The following is a 15,943-nucleotide window of genomic DNA, read 5'->3' as shown; positions in this document are numbered from 1 at the left end:
CAGGGTCACCTTAACTACTTTAATACTGTACTAATATAACCCTCTCAGCCTATTGAAAAGGGACAGAAGGCTTGCCCTCCACGAAACGGCCCCCTATGGCTGGTTTTCTCCTGTTTTAATTCCAGGGTGGCCCACTAAGCTGTAACCATCATTCCTGCTGCAATCGGCATACCTGCCCAGGCCTTCATCTGCAGCCTCTTCTAATTCAGCTCTTCTGGAAATCTTGTATGAAGTAATTAACCAGAAACACCTTATCTGGGTAAGAGGCTGAGTGAATGGATGGTTAAAGAGTTCTTCCACTAATACAGGGCAAAGAGCTTTGTGCCTGTGAATTCTCACATCTAAGCATGTTCATGCCTTGGAGTTTCTCTCATCCACCCCAACCCCTAGCCCATTGTTCAAGAACAGGGAGGAAACCACACACAGGTAAGGAGTAAGAAGTTTTAAAAGCCCCAAAAGGCTAGTTTGCATGATCAAAATGAGGAACAAAGAGGGAGAATAAATTAAATACGAGCCAGAATCAGTAAAATAAGGTCATGAAACCCCCAAGGGATGAGATCAGGTTAGTTACATTTATAACAATCACCTTCTATCGGAAAGCACAAATACCTTTAAGAAAAATAACTGAGACTTGCAGACTTTATTTAAAACTCTACAGAAAATGAGCACTTAGGTCCTTACAAAACTTTGATTCAGAGGTATTGATTTTTTTAAAACAGGCAACACATAAGCAAAGCATCCTGTCCATTTGGCATCTATCTTAACCTGCCTAGAGGAAAAAAAAAAAAAAAAACCCACTAATTGAGAGTTTCAGGAATGACTCATACATCAAGGTGACTTTTAAAAGTTTATCTGCATGCTGCCAGACAATAATTACTGTGTGAGCCATCCCTTCCCACGCCCCAATACCCTACTCTTGATTCAGATGATACAGGCCCTAGCATCTACCCCAGACTTGCACCACTAAGAATGCCTGGAATGCAAATTTGCAGCCATATAACTCCATCTAGACTAGAAGCCTGACTTGAAGGTACCAAAAGGTGTTGACGGAAGAAGGTAGAAATATAAAATTACTATTCAAAAATCAATCTATTATCAGGTCTGTGTTTATGAAATACCGGTACCATTTGATAAGAGAGGTGAGTTGTACAATAGAATCACAGAGACATCCAACCTTCAACTACCTCATTTACCTCCTTCATCTCCAATTAAGATTAAAAAGAAATCTTTTAGATGATAGGTCATCCATCATTGCCACGGGCACTTAAAAGGCATCTGATAATACTCAACATCCTTTCTTAGAAGAACAAAAAAGATGGAGATCAGTATTTTCTAACATCATAAACCCTATCTCAACATGAAAGCAAGCATCATGCCTAACAGATTTCTAGTCAGGTTCAAAGTAAGAATGTAATATATCATCAGTATTTTTTAACATGAATCTGAAGATTCCAATCAATGTAATTAGACACGAAAAAAGTTTACTGAAACAAAATTAACAGAAAGTAGCTTTAGGGACTTCCCTGGTGGCACAGTGGTTAAGAATCCACCTGCCAATGCAGGGGACACAGGTTCAATCCCTGGTCCGGGAAGATCCCACATCATGGAGCAACTAAGCCCGTGAGCCACAACTACTGAGCCTGTGCTCTAGAGCCTGCGAGCCACAACTACTGAAGCCCGCTCGCTCTAGGGCCCGCGTGCCACAACTACTGAAGCCCGCGCACCTAGAGCACGTGCTCCACAACAAGAGAAGCCACAGCAATAAGAAGCCCACGCACCGCAACGAAGAGTAGCCCCCCATTCGCCACAACTAGAGAAAGCCCATGTGCAGCAACAAAGACCCATCACAGCCAAATAAATAGAAAGTAGCTTTAATATAGAGAAAAATAACCATTATAAAATATAATAGAAGAAAAGCATTCATGATGACTACAAAATAAAAAGTAAAGTATCCAGCAATAAAATTATCAAGACATGTGCAAGACTTATATGAAGAAAACTTTAAAACACTCCAAGCTATCACTAAAAAAGACTTAAATAAAAGCAAGACATATTACATCTTAGGGATAGATTTCACATTCTCAAGATGTTAATTCTTCCTAAATTAATCTATAAACCCAATACAATTTTGATAAAAGTACTAAGAAACCTTTTTTTGGGGGGTGGGGAGGAAGCACTGAATAAGCACATTGTAAAATTCACATGGGAAAACCAGCAGGGGAGAATAACAAAGAAAACTCTGAAAATAAAGGTAACAAAGAGAGAACAGCCCTATAAAATATTCAAACAGATATATCATAAAGCTACAACAGTTAAAACTGTGTAATCAGTACGGGCAGTGGGTCAGATGAGTGAAGAACAAACAGTCCTCCAATCCATCCAAAATGCATGTGAGAAATAAGAATACGATAGAAGCGACATCTCAAATTAATGAGGAAAATGTGGTTTGCAAGTTGCTAAAGAGTAGACCCTAAAAGCCTCATCACAAGAAAAAGGTTTTTGGGGAATTCCTTGGTGGTCCAGTGGTTAGGACTCCACGCATCCACTGCAAGGTGCCTGGGTTCAATCCCTGGTCTGGGAACGAAGATCCCGCGAGCTGCACAGTGTGGCCAAATGGTGGTGGTGACAGATGTTGGGGACAGATGTTGACTTATTGTGGTGATCATCGCACAATATATACAAATACTGGATCATTATGTTGTACATCTGAAACTAATATGGTATTATATGTCAATCATACCTCTATAAGAAAAAAAATTAGTTGGCCTTCCCTAAATAAACACAGACTGGCAAGGAAAGGAGGAGAGAGAAAAGGAAAAACTACCTTGTACTTACAAAATATTGCTATGAGTAATCTGCATGCAAGTATTGGAATTTTACTGCCAAAAGTATTACTATTTCATATTAATCAAAGAAAATAAGTTTCTCTAACTTTTTAGGATGGTGGGAATATTCTTTCTTATTTGTGGTGGACAAACCATATACATTTGTCAAAGCTCGCTAAACTATACACATGAAAAGACTGAATTCTATATAAACCTGATTTTTAAAAATATAAACTTTTTTGAAGCCAAATATCCTTCTTTCCCAACAAACATGGTACACTAGAAAAAGTATTCAATTCCAAACAACTCAAAATAGTTTATGCAAACTACTATATACAGAATGGATAAACAACAAGGTCCTACTATATAGCACAGGGAACTATATTCAATATCCCATAATAAACCATAATGGAAAAGACTATGAAAAAGAATATATATATGTATAACTGAATCACTTTGCTGTACACCACAAACTAATACAACATTGTAAACCAACTATACTTCAATAAACTAAACTAAAAAAAGAAAAAAACAAAACAAAACAGTTTAAAGATTTTACTGTGAGTTGGGCAAACGAGAAGTTACCCAATTTTACCAATGGAGAAACTGAGGCCAGATCAGTGAAATGAACTATAACTTTCCATGGTGTTACTGTCAGGCTGTCACCAGAGTGAGCTGGACACAAGGGGTGATGACCCCAGTTCTGCCACCATTTGGCTCAACGTTGAGGCCATAGGTAAGTCCCTTCAGCTATAGAATGAGGAAGTCCCTACATGCCTTTTTTTAAAAACCAGATTTGAAAATTCTTTTATCAGAGAATATAGCCTAACACTATTTTTTTTAAAACCCTAGGAAAGGGACATCCCTGGTGGCGCAGTGGTTAAGTATCTGCCTGCCAATGGAGGGGATATGTGTTCAAGCCCTGGTCCGGGAAGATCCCACATGCCGAAGAGCAACTAAGTCTGTGAGCCATAACTACTAAGCCTGCGCTCTAGAGCCCGCGAGCCACAACTACTGAAGCCCGGGAGCCCTAGAGCCCGTGCTCCACAACAAGAGAAGCCACCGCAATGAGAAGCCCACGCACCGCAACAAAGAGTAGCCCCCGCTCGCCGCAACTAGAGAAAGCCCGCACGTAGCAACAAAGACCCAAAGCAGCCAAAAATAAAATAAATTAAAAACTAATAAAATTAAAACCCAAGGAAAACCCAACTTACAGAAGAAGAGCAATCATGCTGTGTTCAATCAAATTACAAATGATTTCCAACTTTACAAAAATCACTCACATGAAGAGCTTCCCTAGGACATTCAGGTGTTGGTTTACACAATAATAATTTTGTGACGGAGAAGGCAGAAAGAGGGTAGGTGCCAAAGTCAAGAATAAAAGAATTCAAAAGAAACATCTCTGGTATTATGATGGAAATAAATGTACATCTGAATCAACTCACCTACAAATTTTTAGGACAATTTTATTATATAAAGAAGTCATGAATAGGCTAATAAAACCATCTCAGTTTTTTAAAAAATCTGGCTTATGTAAAGTACTTTGGTAAGGGGCATAAAAAAATTATCAAGTTTTTTTCAAAGAAGCAAAAACTTCTTGTATGAGGGGAAGAAGTAAGAATAGAAGAAAAAGACCAAAATTCAAAACACTTATTCCACAGCCAAAGAATATCAGAAAATTCATACTTGTAGAAACAGGGCTAAATATATATGACTACCTTTGTGTTTGTATTATATTCTTTCTTCCCTTTATTTTTCCCCCCCTTTATTTTTTAATTGAAGTAAGTACAGTTGATTTACAACGTCATGTTAGTTTCAGGTGTACAGCAAAGTGATCCTACACACACACATATATAAATCTATTCTTTTTCAGATTTTCCATTACAGGTTATTACAAGATATTGAATATAGTTCCCTGGGCTATACAGTAGGTCCTTGTTGTTTACCTATTTTATATGTAGTAGTGTGTATATTTTAATCCCAAACTCCTAATTTATCCCCCCCTCTTTCTTTAAGGCAGCATTTCCCAAAGGGTCTTCCACACAGTTTCAAAAACAAAACAAGTTTCTATGGTTAAAATAAGTTCAATGGCTGTTTACTGCATCACCCTCGTATGAGACAGGATTGCACTCAGCTACATGTAATAAAAACTCAACTACAATGGTTTAATGAAATAGGGCTTTATTTTTCAACTAGGACAATCAGTCCCAGATGGAGAGTCCAAGGCTGGTGGAGTAGCTTCAGGAAGCCATCAAGAACTGCTTCCATCTTCCTTCCTTCGATCTTCTTGATTTGCTACTCATACCATGTGGCTTTTGTTCTGCTGGTGCAAGTTGACTACAGTTCCTTCAAGCAGGAGAAGTTAGAAAGGACAATGACAAAGGTGTGTGCCAGCCTCCTTGGATCCTGTTTATCGAGAAAGCAATAGCTTTCCTTGGAAGCCCCACCCTGCAGGGACTTAACTTACGTCTCATTGGCCAGTACTGGGTCACTGCTAGTGGCAAAGGAGCCCAGGGAGGTGAAATTTTCTACCTGGGTACATTGTCACCTAGAGCAAAACCAGAGCACCAAAAAGGAACTAGAGACTGAATGTTTATTTAGGAATTTAAAAGATCCATCCCATTTATCTTAGAAATTCAAACATGCATGTTTTGTATTAAAGACTCTGAGAAACTGTGCAGTAAATAAACCTGTTTATCTTTTTTTAACACAATACTTCTCAAACTTATTTGAACACAAAATTCCTTATTTCCTTTGAACAGCCTGTTGAAACATCATTCGGTGCAACGCATCTTCGAAAATACTGCTTTGAGAACTAAAAGAAGAAAAAATACTCTTATGAAAGAGTCTGTTTTCATACTTAGAAAGGTAGAAGGAATATGCTGCATTTAAACAAAGGGTTCTGGAAATAAATGAAGTGATAACAGAATTCTACAATCAGGAGCTGATGTGTTTTCACTTTTTATGTAAAGTCACAATTGCTGTGAGAAAAATCTTTGCTTTCCCCTTTATGCCTTTATAAGCATTTCCTCCCCACCATCCCTTCTCAACTCCAGAACTGTCCTTTCCTTATGTAACTTCCCCTCGTCTGAACATTTCAACTTGGGCTTTAAAAGTCCGTTACTGCCAAGGGCGCGGGTTCAATCTCTGGTTGGGGAACTAAGATGCCACAAGCCGCGCAGCACGGCCAAAAAAAAAAGTCTATTCCAGAGTTTCTCCAAGGTTTCACTCCTCCTTTGGTTCAGCTTCTCATCTTTTGATTACTTTTCTTTCTTCTCCCATTTTCTTATACTACCAAAACAATTTGGGGTTTAGCATTTATTAAGTCAGCCCTTCCTGTATAATTTGTACTTGATTTTTTCAACCACCCTTCTTTGATAACTCATGGAGGCTGCTGTTAATTAAATGCTGTTACAGATGCCAGTATTGTTTCCAAGAAGAAATGTTCATATTTTTAAGAAAAAGTAGGGAAAGCATTCAAAGCTTAATTTTTCATCCTGATACTAAAGCTTTCGAAAGAAGGCCATTCAATCATATCTAGTTCCATTAAAACATTCATTTCTTTTAATTCACTTTGATAGTTTTTAAAGAACCAGACATGTCTGATCACACCAATTTACAAAGGGACTGAATGGAGCTGAACCCCATGGGGTCTTCTTACTCTCCTCTTTTCTAGAAACCAAGAAAAAAAAGCAGTTGAGAATATTAACGTCTCCAGTAGACAGGCCTCTAGAAAGTCAAAGTCAAAGGACCATGAAATACTTAGATGCCATAAAAGACCTTTTAGTGCCAAGTCCTGGCCATATAGATTCTCCATCCTCTTTAGGGGCTCATCACTCACAAAAGAGAAGGTACAGCCAACTTACTCCAAGTCAGAAATTCAGACAGCATCACTTTAGGTCCAGCAGAACACTTCCCAAACTGCTTCCAGAGAGAAGACTAGATCCTCCCAACCACCAGGGGAGCTAGAGAACCACAGGGCTACTCACTCCCGTCATGCCTCTCAGCCCTACGCCAACCTGAAGTCCCTTCCTGCCCCCAGCCATCCTTTCCCATAATCTTACACCCACATCCCCATCCCAATCCCCATCCTCCTACCCCCTGGAACCACCTCTCACCCCAGCCTCTCTTCCCTTCTTGGCTGAAAGTGGCACTTTTGATGGAAACACACTGCAGCCTCTTCTTATTCCCCAAAACCAAACTAAGAGCCTCCACCCTTGGGTGACACTTCCATCTACATGTACCAGTCCTCCCCTCCATTCGTTGAAGACCCTGTCACCTGGCTTGTCTTCCTTGCATCCAGCTGTCATTCTGAGCGACCTCAGAATTCCCCAAGCTCTGGCTAGTTGGTTCCTCGTCCTCATTCTGTAACCTCCTTCTCTGCATTACTGCCTTCCTCCCAAAGATCCATCCTGGACCTTCCCGTCAACACTCAGAACTGCCCCACCTCTAGCAGGCCCTCCAAACATTTCGCTCCACTTCTTTTCATCCGCTATAAACTCCTTCCCCTTCAGATCTCTCCTACAGCTTCTCGAACTACACCAGCTCCTCCATTTCACCTGATGCTCCAATTTGCCGATCGCTCTATTTTCTACTTCTCTGCATCCTTTGTCTCCATCCCTTTTCTCCTCCACCCTCCATCAACCACCCACTGGCCAATGATCTCAACTCCCCTGTGCTCCTGTATACACCCCCCCAACCAAGCCCCAACCCCAGATCCTGCTCCCCATCACCTCCTCTGTGTCTCTCTCCATGACGCTCAACACCAAGGAGAAAAATCACACATCCGCTAAAGCTGATGGCGTAACAGGTTCATGGTCTCCATTCTCCAGAGGCCCTTGGAGCTGCCCAGCACACCCACTCAGCTCTTCTCCCAGTCCCTTCAAAGGCTATTTCAAACCTCCTCCACTTTACCCAAGCCTTGGAGTCCACCACCTCCCCCCTCCTCCCTCTCCACTCTCAGAAAATGACCTCACCTCTTGCTTCACAGAGGAGGAAGCAAGAATACCTTCAACTTCCTCCTCACCCCAAGCTCCTCTTCCTCTATGTCCTTCCTCCCTCCTCCAGCCCTGCTCGGGGCTCCATCCACTCCTGACTTCCCAGGCACGGGCTCCATTCTGTTAACTCTCTCTTATAACCTCAAATCCTCCTCTCTACCAGCTCCCTTCCATCATCGTTTGAATGTGCCAAGACTATCATCTTGGGAAAAACATCCTGCTTCAAACCTACAGTCTACTCTAGTTATCATTCTGTTCTTCACAGCCAAGCTTCTTGAGATGTCTCTGCCATCTTCTCTCCCCTCCACTAACCCTGGCTTTGTTCCCCACACCTCCAGCGAAACTCACAACAGCAAGGCCTTAGCTGCCAAACTCCACCAGCACATTTCAGACACCCTCCCCTTCTCCTCCCTCAGCTTCCTAGACCCACACACACTCCCGCTTTTCCTTGTATCTGGCTCGCCAATCTTCTTCCCCTGCCTCCATCACTGCTTTTCAAACTGTTAAGGCTTCAACCTTCAGGAAATCAACTCAGAGCAGGGTTTCTCAACCTTGGTGTTACAGACATTCGCACCACGTGATTCTTTGTTGTGGGGGCCGCCCTGTGCCTTAGAGGCTGTTTACCAGCATCCCAAGCATCTACTCACCAGATGCCAGTCATGACCAGCAAACATGTCTCCAGACACGGTCAGACTGGCAATCACTCCCATTTGAGAACCACTGGCTTAGAGGGTTGCAACCCAAATTTTTTTTTTTTTTAAGAAACTGAAATAAAATAGAAACTACCAGAGTATGTCTCCTAAGAAAGGATAAAGACCTTCCATGAAACTTTGGTCTCTGGGTCTTGTTTGTATTTGTGTACATGTGTACACCTGGAAGAGAAAGTACGTACTTCTTTCTGTGGGTCAGAGTCAGAACACTCTAAATCCTGCTACCTTACATGTGGGTGCTCCCAAGGTTCTGTCCTGGGCTCCCTCCCTTTTAAAAATCATCCAGAAATGCAAAAAGGCATAAAGAGACACACAATGAGCACTTAAGTACTCAGCACCAACTCAAGAAAACAAAGCGTTATCAACCAGGTAAGAGCAGGGAATCTGGCAGGCACCCCCTCCCACACTCCTGGAGGAAACCACAACTCTAATTTGGTATTTCCCCCCCGATTTTACTATGTTTGGATGTGAGTCCTTAAGCAATATATAATACTATGTTGCTCAGTTTTAAATGTTTTAGGGACTTCCCCAGTGGTCCAGTGGTAAAGAATCCGCCTTCCAATGCAGGGGATGCGGGTTCGATCCCTGGTTGGGGAACTAAGATCCCACATGCCGGGGGCAACTAAACCCACGCGCCGCAACTACTGAGCCCGCACAGCTCAACTAGAGAGCCCATGTGCCGCAAACTACAGAGCCCACGCACTCTGGAGCCCCAGCGCCACAACTAGAGAGAGAAAACCCACACACCACAACTACAGAGAAGCCCACGCAGCAACAAAAGATCCCGCGTGCCGCGAGGAGGATCCCGCGTGCCGCGAGGAAGATCCCGCATGCCCCAACTAAGACCTGACGCAGCCAAAAATTAAAAATTAAATGTTTTAGAAGAGCATGTTTTACACACCCTCTGCAACTTGCTTTTTTTTTTTCCTAAAATTATGTTTGTGGAATTCATGCAGGTTTGTATCTCCTATTCTACACCACAATTTATTCACTTATTCATCTTTGGTTGGTGGACCCTTGGGCTTCCTGCCTATTTGTGTGCATGTAAACAATGCTGCTATTAACCTTGGTGTGTGTATATTCTGTGCAAATGCGTGACAGATCTACTTGGATTTGTGCTCAGGAGAATTACCACCCTCCTAGAGAGTATGTTCATTATTATTATTATTGCATCAAACAGTTTTTCATGGAGGTTGTACTCATTTACATTCTGATCGGCAGTGGGTGAGGGTCCCCACTACTTCACATCCTTGCCATCACTTGTTGCTGAGGATTTGTTTTTGTTTTTGTTTTTGCCAACCTAAAAGGTGTGGAATTGTGTGCCACAGTGGTTTAAACTGCACCTCTCAGATGACTAGTTAAGGTGGGCAGAGTTTGATGAGTTTAGTGGCTCTTCTGGTTTCCTCTTCTCTGAGGAGCCTCATTTGATCATTTGTCCATTTTCTATTAGATTGCTACCCTTGTCTTATTGATATTTAGCAGTTCTTTCATATACTCTGAAATCAAGTGCTGCACTGTCGGTGATGTGTCATCATATCTTCTCCCTATCGTGGGTAGGTCTTTCTCCCCGTGCCTGGTCATCTCCTCCACTCCCATGGTCTCCTTTACCGCCTCCATGGTGACCACTGCCTGCTCCTCACCTGCTGGCCAGATCGCTCTTCCGGCCTCCAGATTCACAGAGCCATTTGCCTCCTGGCCCTCTCTCCTGCTGCCGAGCATCTCAAACTCAACTGTCCCAAACTAAAACTGTTACCCTCCCCGCTCCCTGCACCTCCTGCATTCATTTCCTGGTTCAGAGAAAACACTGCCATTCATTCCCATATCCAGTGAGGCTTTTTCTTCTCGTCTCCATCTTGTCCATCGCCTAGTCCTATTCATTCAACTTCCTCATTACATGGATTTTTCACTGCTATCCACCTCCAGGATTAAATTACCTTGCTTCTGGACACTTTCATCTCTCAGTGGGACTGCACTCCATGGCCTCCCTGTTCCCAGCCCTTCAACTCCAATATACTGTTTAAAAAACTGCCAGACCAAATGGGCTTGAGGACACAGGATGGGAGGGGGAAGCTAGGGCGAAGTGAGAGTAGCATCAACATATATACACTACCAAAGGTAAAATAGTTGTCTGGTGGGAAGCAGCAGCATAGCACAGGGAGATCAGCTTGGTGCTTTGCGATGACCTAGAGGGGTGGCACAGGGAGGATGGGAGGCAGACGCAAGAGGGAGGGGATATGGGGATATATGTATATGTATGCATATGGCTGATTCACTTTGGTGTAGAACAGAAACTAACACAGTATTGTGAAGCAATTATGCTCCAATAAAGATCTATTTAAAAAATTGAAGAAAAAAAAAACACAGCCAGACCTAGCAATCCCGCTATTATTTACCCAAGAGAAATGAAAATGTACATCCAAAAAAAAAAAAGGACTTGTATAAGAATGTTTATAGCACCTTTATTCATCAAAACCAAAAATTAAAAACAACCCAAATGTCCAACAGGAGAGTGGATAAACTAACTGTGGTTCATCCATACAATGGAATACTACTCAGCAATAAAAAGGAGCTGCTATGGGAATTCCCTGGCGGTCCAGTGGTTAGGACTCTGAGCTTCCACTACAGGGGACACGGGTTCGATCCCTAGTCAGGGAACTAAGATCCCTCAAGCTGCGTGGCATGGCCAAAAATAAATAAATAAATAAATATTTAAAAAATAAAAAGGAGCTGCTACTTATAAATACAATGATGTGGATGAGTTTCAAATTATGCTGACTGAAAAAAAGCCAGACACAACAGAGCCCCTACTGTGTGACACCATTTACATGAACTCCAAGAAAGACATAACTGGAGATAAAAGTCAGAAAGTGGCTGTAGGGGGGTGGGGGTTGGGTGACTGAATAGAAGGGGATCTAGAGGAACTTTCTGGGGGAATAGAGATTTCCATATCTGGTTTGGGGTGGTGGTAACGTGAATGTACACAGTTGTCAAAACTCATCAACCAAACTGGCCATCGACTAAACTGTGGCCATTTTACCATATGTAATTATATCTCAAATAAATAAATAAATATATATACATACGTACATACATATACATGTATTTACTTATTTATATTTATATATGTCTCCAACTACAGTGAGGTTGCTAAAATTAAAATCTGATCAAGTTATTTCCCCATTTAAAATTTTTCTGTGAGCTCCACGATCTCATGACAAAGGCCTTTGGAAGGTCATACCTACCTTCCTCTCCAATGTCTACTCTTTTTTATTTATTTATTTATTTATTTATTTGGCTGCATTGGGTCTTCGTTGCTGCGCACAGGCTTTTCTCTAGTTGCGGCGAGCGGGGGCTACTCTTCGTTGTGGTGCGCGGGCTTCTCATTGCAGTGGCTTCTCTTCTTGCGGAGCACAGGCTCTAGGCACACAGGCTTCAGTAGTTGTGGCTCAGCGGGCTCAGCAGTTGTGGCTCGCGGGCTCTAGAGCGCAGGCTCAGTAGTTGTGGCGCACGGGGTTAGTTGCTCCGAGGCGTGTGGGATCTTCCTGGACCAGGGATCAAACCCGTGTTCCCAGCACTGGCAGGCGGATTCTTAACCACTGCGCCACCAGGGAAGTCCCCCAATGTCTACTCTTAACCCTTCTTCCCTGACCCTCCCTCATGGGCTACGGTGCTCTCACACTGAAGTTCTTATATTTTCCCAAACAAATGATGTCCTCTTTCACCTCTGGCCCGCTCTGCTTTGGGCAGCCCCACAACCCTTGACATGGCTGACTCCTATTATCTTTCAAGACTCAGTGTGGATGTCACTTCCTCCAGGAAGTCTTCCCGTTTCCCCAACACTAAATTAGGTACCTCCCTTGGGCTCCTGCCACTCCCTGTGCTTGCTGATACACAACCCCTTTTACTCTGAAATGTACCTGTCCAACTGCCTCACTAGGATATAAACTCCCCGAGGACGGAGCCTGCGAGCTAGTCACTGCTAGATGTGCCAGGGATTGAGGAGAGCAAGTATTCAGTTGACATTTGTTCAATGGGTGAGTGAAATACTCAAAGCATGTTTTCTCCTCACGCTAAACACGAAGGGATGGAAACTTAACAATATCAATATTTAAGGAAAAATAACTTCAGAAGAAAAAAACGTAAATATTTTATATTTAATACTTCGGTAACCACTTAGACACAAGAGACTGTATTATATCAAGGTCTGTGGCAAACAGAAAGGAAAAGTAACACAAACAGACTCGGCTAACTCTTACTCCAAAAGGAAAGATAAAAGGAAAATGGGAGTCATCTTGGGTTAACAAATAAATCTCAGGGAAGGCATACCGAGCAGGGAAGACTCTTTGATGAATATAAAAGTGGTCACTTTTTCAGTTGATTTAAGGGGAGCTGAGCGTTAGTCCAACAAACCTCTGTGAACTGTGTAAATTCTAACAGAAGCAGAGAGGAGCCAAACAATGATCTGGAAACATACCAAGAGTTCAAAAGCATCACGTCTAGACACTTCAAACTCCCCTGAGAGGGGTCTGGCTGCCTGCCTGTTGCCAAGATCCCTGCTGACCCCAACTGCTTACTTTCCATAATCATTTTCAGATGGACTGCTAAGAAGTCACCTTTAAGGGAAGCAGCCTCAGCCATCCACCATCTCTAACACGTCAGAGGGGCACCGCCTCCCCTTTGCAAGGGAAAAGAAAATGCACTGGTGTGAAGTTGCAAGTGAAATGAATTCCTTAAATATCAGGAAGCAGAGAATATAAGTAAAGCTCTTCCTTTAGCACTTCTTGCTGCCAAATGAATTCCCAAAGCAAAAAAGTGCAGGCTGTATTTCTTCAAGGGCTGTCTGATGTGCCAGAAGACTTTTGAATATTCCAGAACTGTTATGGGCTGCTGGGTATCACCAAGCCTTTTCTTTCTTCCTTCTCCTCCCAGGCAAGAACTCAGTGTATGGCCCAAGATTAACAGTAACACATTTCCCTTTATAAATTCTTTTAAACCCTCCTAGATGCCTCATTAATCCCCTGCTCCATTATCAAGATCTGAGCCTGGCATCTGAAATCTTCAAAACAACACATTTACAGTGCAGGCATACTTGTGGGGTCAAAGTGAAAAGCAAAAATTGAGATAAATGAACCAAAAAGTGACAGCCACTGTCATTCAAAGCAAACACACGGTTCAACCAGCCAACACAGTTTTCTCGTGTTTTGAATATTTCTATTGTGGTAACACACATATAACAAAATTTGCCATTTAACCATTTGTAGCTGTGCAATTCAGGGGCATTAGTTACATTCACAATGTTGTGTAACCATCAGTACTATCTATTCCCAAAGCGATTTTATCACCCCAAACAGAAACTCTGCACCCATCCCCAGCCCCTGGTAGCCTCTAGTGTACTTTCTGTCTCTATGAATCTCATATAAGTGGAATCCTATAGCATTTGTCCTTTCGTGACTGGCTTATCTGACTTAGTATAGTGCATTCAAAGTTCATCCACATTGCAGCATGCATCAGAACTTCACCCCTGTCTGTGGTGAATTATAGTCCATTATATGGATAGACCACATTTTGCTTAACCAGTCATCTATTGATGAACTCATGAGTTGCTTCTACTTTTTGGCTCTTGTAATAATGCTGCAGTGAACACTGGCATACAAGTGTCTGTTCAAGTTCCTTTTTCCAATTCTTTTGGATATACACCTAGAAGTGGAACTGCTGGGTCACACAACAGTTTTTTTTAATTTAATAGCTTGAAAGAAAAACAAATGTAATTTTTTTCCTGACTATAAAAGCAATATGCGTTCATTGTGGAAACTCTGAAGAAGAATAATTACACCACCCCAAGAAAACCACTATTAATATTTTGGAATATTCCCTTAAAATCTTACTGTCTAGCTACACACACACAGAGAGTCAGACACACATGGATATTTTCACTGAAACCGTCTTTTTCCCACTTGACATTGTATCAGGAGCATTAACTCCATTGTCATTAAATGTTCTTCAGAAACATCATTTAATATCCGAATAGTATTTCAGCAGATGGAGCTTAACTTTCTTAACTATTCCCCTATTTAGGCTGTTCCCTATTTTTCATGGTTATACATAACACAGCAATGAACATCTTCATGCGTGTTTCTGGTGGACTTCTCTGATTGCCATCTGAGGATACATTAGATATATTAGAATCACTGGGTCAAACCACATGAACACTCTTAAGGCTGTTGATAAAGACTAGGTATCTGTCTTCCATAAAAGTCATATCAACCTTCATGCCCACCAGGAATGTTAAATAGCTTTTTTTAATGTAAAAATATATAAATTATTAAAATAAAAAATTTTAAAGATTATAACAAAATATTATTAAAATTAAAAATGAATAGAAGAGCATAATAGAATAGAACTGCTTTTATTTATTTATTTATTTATTTATTTATTTATTTATTTATTTATTTATGGCTGCGCTGGGTCTTTGTTGCTGCACACGGGCGTTCTCTAGTTGTGGTGAGCGGGGGCTACTCTTCATTGCAGTGCACGGGCTTCTCATTGCAGTGGCTTCTCTTGTTGCAGCACAGGCTCTAGGCATGCAGGCTTCCGTAGTTGTGGCTCGTGGGCTCTAGAGCACAGGCTCAGTAGTTGTGGCGCACAGGCTCAGTTGCTCCGCGGCATGTGGGATCTTCCTGGCCCAGGGCTCAAACCCGTGTCCCCTGCATTAGCAGGCAGATTCTTAACCACTGCGCCAACAGGGAAGCCCTAGAACTGCTTTTAAACTGTGTGCGGTAACAACTTTCTTTCTTATTCAAGAATGTGATCAGGGCATCTGAGGAGTTAGCATCTAGGAAAATGGTAATCTCTATTTTAAATGAACAGACCTGCTAAAGCGTTAATATATTCACACAGAGACATGTGGAGAAAAAGATTTATGAGTGGCTGCCCTCACTCCCCAATGATCCCTCTGTCCCTTCCACCCAAGCTTGGATAGACTTAGAGGCAACTCTAATGCCTACAACATATTTACTTAGAAAGATCCAGTGCTTGGGTTTTAGTAGAAAGGGCAGGTCCACCCTCCACCACTTTATGAACAAACACATAAAGAAACCAAATGGTGATTTTAAAGTAAATCCCGGGGCTTCCCTGGTGGCGCAGTGGTTGAGAGTCTGCCTGCCAATGCAGGGGACACGGGTTCAAGCCCTGGTCTGGGAAGATCCCACATGCCGCGGAGCGACTGGGCCCGTGAGCCACAACTACTGAGCCTGCATGTCTGGGGCCTGTGCTCCGCAACAAGAGAGGCCGCGATAGTGAAGAGGCCCGCGCACCGCGATGAAGAGTGGCCCCCGCTTGCCGCAACTAGAGAAAGCCCTCGCACAGAAACGAAGACCCAACACAGCCAAAAATAAATATAATAAATAAATAA

At 42.3% G+C, this 15,943-nt stretch overlaps 1 protein-coding gene and 2 long non-coding RNA genes across 6 annotated transcripts in view; 1 reads left to right on the top strand and 2 right to left on the bottom strand.

Moving 5' to 3' along the window:
- The window catches only part of LOC309608562, a 733,071-nt gene that overhangs the window by 555,224 nt on the left and 161,904 nt on the right, over window positions 1-15,943 (bottom strand). The gene's annotated exons all lie outside the window — the stretch shown is intronic.
- OSBPL10 (oxysterol binding protein like 10) overlaps window positions 1-15,943 on the bottom strand; it is a 389,819-nt gene that overhangs the window by 251,101 nt on the left and 122,775 nt on the right. The gene's annotated exons all lie outside the window — the stretch shown is intronic.
- LOC309608555 overlaps window positions 1-15,943 on the top strand; it is a 239,459-nt gene that overhangs the window by 215,567 nt on the left and 7,949 nt on the right. The window lies entirely within an intron of this gene.

This window comes from Balaenoptera borealis, assembly GCF_965194805.1.
Source record: "Balaenoptera borealis genome assembly, chromosome: 12".
Classification (NCBI taxonomy): Eukaryota; Metazoa; Chordata; class Mammalia; order Artiodactyla; family Balaenopteridae; genus Balaenoptera; species Balaenoptera borealis.
Note: the sequence above shows the minus strand (reverse complement) of the source record. Positions and strands in the feature narration are given on the sequence as shown.